This window comes from Apteryx rowi, unplaced genomic scaffold, assembly GCF_003343035.1.
Source record: "Apteryx rowi isolate R43461 unplaced genomic scaffold, aptRow1 scaffold_1410, whole genome shotgun sequence".
NCBI lineage: Eukaryota > Metazoa > Chordata > Aves > Apterygiformes > Apterygidae > Apteryx > Apteryx rowi.
Genome location: NW_020447654.1, coordinates 1 through 7,912, shown reverse-complemented (window position 1 = coordinate 7,912; position 7,912 = coordinate 1).

The window sequence follows — 7,912 nt, the reverse complement described above, 5'->3', positions numbered from 1 at the left end:
GCATGATTTCCCCTTGGTGAAGCCATGCTGACTACTCCTGATCACCTTCTTGTCCTCCACATGCTTGGAGATGGCCTCCAGGATGAGCTGCTCCTTCACCTTTCCAGGGATAGAGGAGAGGCTGACTGGCCTGTACTTTCCCGGGTCCTCCTTCTTGCCCTTTTTGAAGACTGGGGTGACATTGGCTTTCTTCCAGTCTCCAGGCACCTCTCCTGTCCTCCATGACCTTTCAAAGATGATGGAGAGTGGCTTAGCAATGACATCCACCAACTCCCTCAGCACTCGTGGGTGCAGGCCATCGGGGCCCATGGATTTGTGGGTGTCAAGTTTGCCTAAATGATCTCTAATCCAATTCTCCTCAACCAAGGGAAAGTTTTCCTTTCTCCGGACTTTCTCTCTAGCCTCCAGGGTCTGGGATTCCTGAGACAATGTGTATGTCTTTCCATTTGAGATGACTTAGGGCAGTGAAGATATGAGCTTGGAGATGGTGGCTGTGGTGCAGGACATGCAAGAGACTTGTGCTCTTCTGGAGCAACACCTGGAGACCAAGTTGGACATGTTAGGACATCTCAAATGGAAAAACACATCTGTGTGTGGGAAATGAAATTAAACTCCAGATGACCCTTTCAGATGCATATGATTACATTGCTGCATCTAGAGGTTTTCTGAGATCAGATCTTGCTTACCTAACTTAATGCATCACCCTTGTCTGTCTTTATGAATGGAGAGATATGGGCACTTTTAGTACACCATTTATTTCACCCTGAGATGGCTAAAATAACTGAGATGATTCACATCCTAAAAATATCTTTTTCTCCTTACTGGAGGATGTTGAGAGGTTTAGCTCAGATCTAGACCCTGTAGTTGCCTGAATATAAGTGCAAAGTTAGTTTCTCTTGGATGTTCAGAAGCACATAATCAGTAGAGCTGGTTGAAAATGCTTACCACTCATTGACTCCAGAGATAACTTTGGGTAAATTCCTCAGATTGAGTTTTTTTTTTTTTTAATATATATAAAGTTTGGGGAGACAAAAGCTGCCCTTGGAATTAGAGGCAGTCCAGACTATTGGGGTGTGGTCACTCTAATTTAGTCATAGATGTCTGAAATGTATTTGTCTAAGATTGTCATCTCAGATCCTTCCAATTTGTAATGGAGATTAAAATAGCCAGATGGAGATTCATCCTACTATTTACATACTAAAATTTTGCATTCCTATCTCAAAATGGGAAGAACAACCTTCTGGAGAAATTCCCTTTCTTCTCTGAATCGAAATGGCCGCTTAGAACACTGTTCACCTTAGGTGCCTGACTTGTCTTCCGTTAAACAACGATTTCATGTTTCTTACTGGCATATAAATATATATAGATATACAAAAACTTCTTTGTGTTTGCAAATGTCATACTTTCAGATCTTCATCATAGTATTCAGCATCTTTAGTGCACAGGCTCAGCAGGTCTTCTCCAAAAGTACATAAGCCTTGCTGCACTCATACACGCTGACAGTCCCTTTTGTCCAATATTCTGTCTCAAACAATGATCATAAACATGTGCCTAGAGAAAGTAGGAGTAGGGAGAGCATATGTGATTATCGCCTTCCAGCATTCTCCCAGCCTCCGAGCATTTTCAGCTCATGAGTGCATGACACTCATGATTTTGTAAATCTCTATCATATGCTCCCTCAATTAACATCCTTTGTAGGCTGGTAGGTCTTACCCTAATGAATTATTCTTGTTATGAAAGTCATTCTCTGGACCTTGTCCAGTTTAGATATCTGTTCTGAGGGGACCAGAACAAGGCACTACAGGTATGGTAAGCTGTAAATTTCTCCAGGACATAGGACTGTGTTCTGTTTTGTCCTCTATATATCTCCTAATAAATCCTAACATTTGAGTAGCTTTTCTTGACCACTGCTGACCACTCAGCTGATATTTTCATCTAACCTTCTATCAGAACATCACTTTCTTGCTCTGGAGCTGTAATGGGCAGCTTGGGGCTTGAGTAGCCCAGCAAGTACAATTTTGACATTTGCAAGGGATGTCAAGGGCAACAAGAAAAACTTTTATGAGCCCATTTTTGAATGGGGAGGGTGTTTTAATGGCAGCAGATGCATGTAAGGCTGAGATACTCAATAACCTCTTTGATTCAGTTTTAACCAACAAGATCTCCCAGGCCTTGATTAGTGAAAGGGTTCAAAGAGAAGAAGGACCAGCACTGAATGAGGATTGAGGATTATTTGCAAGATCTAAACCCATGCAAGTTTACAGTATCTGATGGGCTGCATCCAACAGTGCCAAGAAAACTGATGTCCTTGCAAGGCCACTCTCTACCATTTTTGAAAAGTTGTGGAGAGTGGGGGTGGTCCTGATGCCTGGAGAAAGGCAAGCATTGCACCAAATTTCAAAAACAGCCAGAAGAACAGTCCAGGAACCTAAGGGTCAGTCAGCTTCTCTTCAGCCTCTGAAAATCATGGAACAAGTCCTTTTGGACGACACTTCTGGGCACATGTAGAAGCAGGTGACTGGGATCAGTCAGCAAGGACTTACCAAGGAATCATGCCTTATCAGCCTGATTTCATTCTATATTAAAATGAATGGATTTGTGGATGAGGGGAGAGSAGTGGAAGCCATTTGCCTCAGCTTTAGCAAGGCATTCAATATGGTATCCCACAATATTCTTGTATCCAAGTTAGGACATTATGGTCTGGCTGGGTGGCCAGACAAATGGGTAAGTGAACCTCATTGGATGATTGGGCTCAAAGGGTCATGGTTAATGGGTCATGCTCCACCTGGGTGCTGGTGGCAAGTGGAGTACCACAGGGGTCTATCCTGGGACATGCCCCATTTAACATCTTTATCTATGACCTGGAGGAGGTGACAGAGTGCACATACGTCAAGTTTTTGGCTGGCACCACCTGGGGGGGGGAGTGGAGGGAGGAGCAGTTGATATGCTTGAGGGTAGGGCCACTACACAGAGGGACCTGGACAGGCTGGAGGAATGGGCCAGCAGGAAGGATTATGAAATTCCACAAGGGGAAATGCAAAGAGCTTCACCTGGGAAGGAAGAACCCTTTGCAACAACACATGCTGGGGACTGAGTAGCTGGGGAACAGTTCTGAGGGAAAGGAGATGGAGGTCTTGAGAAAAGGCAGCAAGCTGGACATGAGTCAGCAGTGTGCCTTGGCAGCAGAGATGGCCAACAGCATCCTGAGCTTGTATGAACAGGATCACAGCCAGTAGATCCAGGGAAGTGATTATCCCCCTCTAATGGGCACTTGTTAGACTGTATCTGGAATGCTGTGTAGTTTTGGGGTCCCCAGTGCAAGAAAGATGTTGATCAGCTGGAGCAAGTTCAGGGGAGAGCCACCCAGGTAACAGGGGGCTGCAGCACTTGCCCTGTGAGGGGAGGCTGAGGGAATTGGGTTTGTTCAGCCTGGAGAGGAGACAGCTTTGGGGGGACCTAAGAGCAGCTTTCAAATACCAGCAAGGAGATTATCAAGCAGAAACTAGGTGTTTCACAGTGGTGCATGGTGAGAGAATGAGAGACAATGGGCATAAATTGAAACAGGAGAGGTTTTAAACTGAAATTTTCACAATGAGGTGATAGGCGCTGCACAGGCAAGCATGGGACTCAGGACAGTACAGCCCATAGAAGAGGGGTTTGCTCTGGGGTGCTCCCCAAGAGTTATGGAACCCCAGCTGTAGCACAGCTGGAGTCACCAAACTGTGGSGTTGCTGCAGCCTAGGGGCACATCCTCCAATGACCCCATGATTACTGAACAAACCAGTCAACAAAGGGGAAGGGACACCTGCTGGAGATTATGTGACACCACAGACTCACATCGTAAGCGTCCAGACACTGTGGAATTTTCCTACTGGATGACCTGTCGGTGAATCCATACAAGAGTCAAAACCATGCAAAAGTCAAACTGTACAAGAGTCAAACTGCAGGGGCAGCTCAAACAGGTAGGAACCACACATGGGGTTATCTGTTGACACACGCACTGTTACTGACTGAGTTCATACAACTGTTGTGTAACTATGGTCTGGCATTATTTGACTGGATAGCAAACTCAGTCCAGGAGTAAAGGAAAGATAAAAGAAAGTAAACCACATACCTCTTCGTCTGGACTCAGAGTCACCGTCAGCTGGCCTGCGGACCTGACAACCCACCCATCAGTGGGGACGCCTCTGATAACTGCCAGGGAAGACATGAATCATCCCTGCACACTCGAGCATGGTGAGAACAATCTGGGGAAAACTACCAGAGGGGTGGCCCATAGGGACAAGGAAAGGGCAAGAGCGGTTACTGTACCGTGCACCCATGGTTTGACTGTAGAACTCTGATATGTATATATTCCTTTCTTTGTAGTCCTGCTGTATGTCTAGCTTTACTATACTTCTAGCTTTGTTATACTTGTAGTTTGTAAATGTGTAGAACCTCTTATCTTTAACGAACTCATATACTTGACTAATGATGATCTCTCGAGTTCAGTGCGACTAACCCCGAATTTGAAAGAATCCTGGATGCCCCTCTATTGACACGTCACGTGAGGACAATCAAGCACTGGAATAGGTTGCCCAGAGAGGTTGTGCAGTCCCCATCCTTGAGGTTTTCATGACTAGACTATATAGAGTCTGGAACAACCTGGTACGACCTCATAGCTGACGCTACTTTGAGCAGGAGGTTGGACTAGAGACCTCACAAGGTCCCTTCCGTTCTGAATCATCCTATGATCCTGTGAAAGGAAGTGACCTTAAAATCAGCATCCTTGTCATGTCCCGTTAACCTTCCTGTCCCTCGTCCCTTCTCACTAGCTCTGATCTCTTTTAGCAGGCTTTGTGTTGCCCTTGATGACCTCATGATGCTGTCCTCCTTGCTGCTTGGCAATCAAGTTGCTGTAATGGAAGTCACTTCACAATCAATGTCCCACCTGTCTTAGGTTTATCTGGTTCTTCCTTTCCTCTCCAGTCAAGCTGTCATCACTGCTGGGCAGGCTTTGTGATGCACCTGATGATATCACAAAGCTTGCCTGCTGTTGGCCAGTCAGGTTACTGTAACGGATGTGACCTCACAATCAACATCCTACTTGTGTCCCCTTTACCTGATTCTTCCTTGCCTCTCGCAGCATTTTCTTTGGTCTGAAGGCTTTGTGAAGCACTTCATGAACTCACAATGCTGACCTGCCTGCTGTGAGCCCATCATATTTTTGTCATAGAAATGACATCACAATCAACATGTCAACTGCATCGTCCCTACTTGCCTGTCTCTGCCCSCTCTGACTGTATCATTATCTCAGCTGTGCTGGTTTTGTGATGTCCTTGAAGACCTCAAAATGCCATCCTGCCTTCTGGTGGCCAGTCAGGTTGCTGCAACAGAAGTGACCTCACAATCAACATCCCAGCTGTGTCTTGCAAAGACACTCCTGGGCAGAGTGTTAAAAAAACAAAAAACCCCAACCCCCCTAATTTATTGGGAGCTTCTGCAGAGGGTAACACTCATGTGGGTAATCAAATCTCCATCAGGCACTGTCTGGTTGGCAACAGGAGTCTTCGTTGCAAACATTCTTGTAATAGCTTTTTTAGCTGGATCAGATGAGACTCATGGAACTGTTATTCAGGCGAATTCTCATAATCCAGCTGGCCTGTGGTCCTRTGTGACTACTCGAGCGTATGTATGATCCATTTCTGTGGATTAGCATGAACTACCTGTAAAACAACTCCAGACTATCTTAACTATGTAAAAAAGACTGTCTTACATGACCATCCCTGCATCTGCAGTTAGTATAATAGTTATACTAACCATTTAACATTATCTATTTACAGTTTGGTCAGTTCCTCGATCTACTGCAAGAACCGCCTGGGAAAGTCACTGGGACTGCCAGGTTCTAAAACCTGGGATGTTAATCAACACATCAAAGTATACCAATAGTGTTCAGCAGTTGGTCTATGCACAGCAGGAGCGTCCTGAGAGAATCTTTGGAAATGTCCAAAAGTCCCACCTGAAGAGCTCCTGTAACTATTGGTGATTTGCTTTGTCGGACGCTGGCTGGGAGTACCTTGATCACCTACTCTCAAGTCAGCCCAGTATCTCCTCTATGTAGACAGTAGCTGTGGAGTTCCTTGCCTATCCAGGGAATTGATGGCTAACTGTGCTGAGAACGCAGACAATTACAGCCCAGACACCCAGCTAGATCACAACTGTAACTAAAGGGCAAAATTTACTTTCCTCTTTGCATGACCTCTATAACTTAAATTTCATAGATTTCCCCATGCTTGCCACTAAGCTAATGTCTATGTTCCATGGGATGCTTGTTGCTGTACAAAGTCACTGAAGGTGAGATGCAGAATATACAAAATACTTCAAAACAGACTATCAGGTACAAGCTCTTTATGAGACTGGTGTTTAATTAGGATCACGGTGGTCTACTCAATCCTTAACTTCAGACTAGTGATGGGAAAGCACATCACAAGAAGCAAATGGCTCTGACTGCACTGTGTGATGATGCTCAGCTCCAGTGAACTCGGCCTCCCTTCTGCCACCCAACAGACAGGACAGCCTGACCCAGAGCCCTGGGGACAGCTCATATGGATGTGAATGTGCCACTGCAATATGAAAATCATGTTTTTGAGCACTTGCCTGCAGCAAAAAGCTGTGATTTCTTTTTTCCATGAAATAATATTTTTATAAGATGTCATTCAAAACATTGTGTGTGGTCTGGGAATACCGACAGACCCAAGCTATTACAGGGAGGGGATGAGGGCTCTGGGATGTGGTTGCAAGGGTTAAGATTATGTGGACCATCGCTCCCTGAACTCCTTTTACAAGAGGCAATGTCAGGGCTGTCCCTCCTTCCCTCTGCAGCTCCTGCCACCTCCCAGCCTTGCTCTCCTTGCCCGGGGTGAGGTATCAAATCCTGTAGTCTGCTGCCTGAAGCATCTGCCCCTGCCCTGGGAGTGACTGGAGCTCCTGTGGTTATGGCTTCCTCAGAACAGAGGTCTCTGCTCACTGCACTATGAACCACAATGGTGCCCATGGAGGCATTGGTGTTCCTTATCCCAAGTTGCTGCTCACTGGCCAGATGTGCCTATGAGGCCCTGTGTCATGGCAACTGCCCATAATGGCAGTGCTGTGTCTGAAGTTGGCCCTGATGCATCTGCTAAGCCAGTGCTGAAGGGAAAAAGCTAGCGAGGCTAGCTCATGTTCAGAGGCTTATGTTTAGAGGGATTGCATCAGGTGTGTAGGGCTGCCCCACTGTGGGGGGTCAAGGCTCATCATGAGCCATTCAGCCCTGCTGCCCTGCCCCCCTGAATGGCACTGCTGGCATGGGAGCTGAGCCCCATGCGAGTGTTAGCAGACAGACATCCTCCCAGGGTCTGTGCCAACAGAGAGGCCATTCAAGGCTGTTTCCTTCCAGTACAGACACTGAGACTAGCAGGAGGACAGAGCTGTCCATGTACCAAAGGGCTCGGTTAATGGCCAGTGCTGGCAACGGCTCATGCAAGGGGCTGTGTGTCTGGCAAGTGCCCTGGGGCGGCTTTCCCAGTGTGTGCACGGATCAAGGGGTGCAGACTGGATTCCTGTCTTTTGTACCCTTCATGTCTTTTTTCCCTTCCTCTCCTGAGGCCTGGATCTGCGAGCACACAAGTGCTCCCTGGCTCCCTAGCAATTCATAGGGCTTAGCAGAAAGCTGGCCTTTCTCTTCCCCTCCCCTCCCCTCCTCTCCCCTCCTCTCCCTTCTCCTCCTCTTCCCTCCCTTCCTGAGTAATATGTGAGCAGGGCTATGCTGAGATATCACCAGTGGTCTTTTTGAGCATGGCCAATAAGACGGGTTAGGAGACCAATACGGTCAACGAAGCAGACCATCAGGGTGAAGCCACTGGAGAAGATCATTGCCCACTTTTGGGGAGAAGAC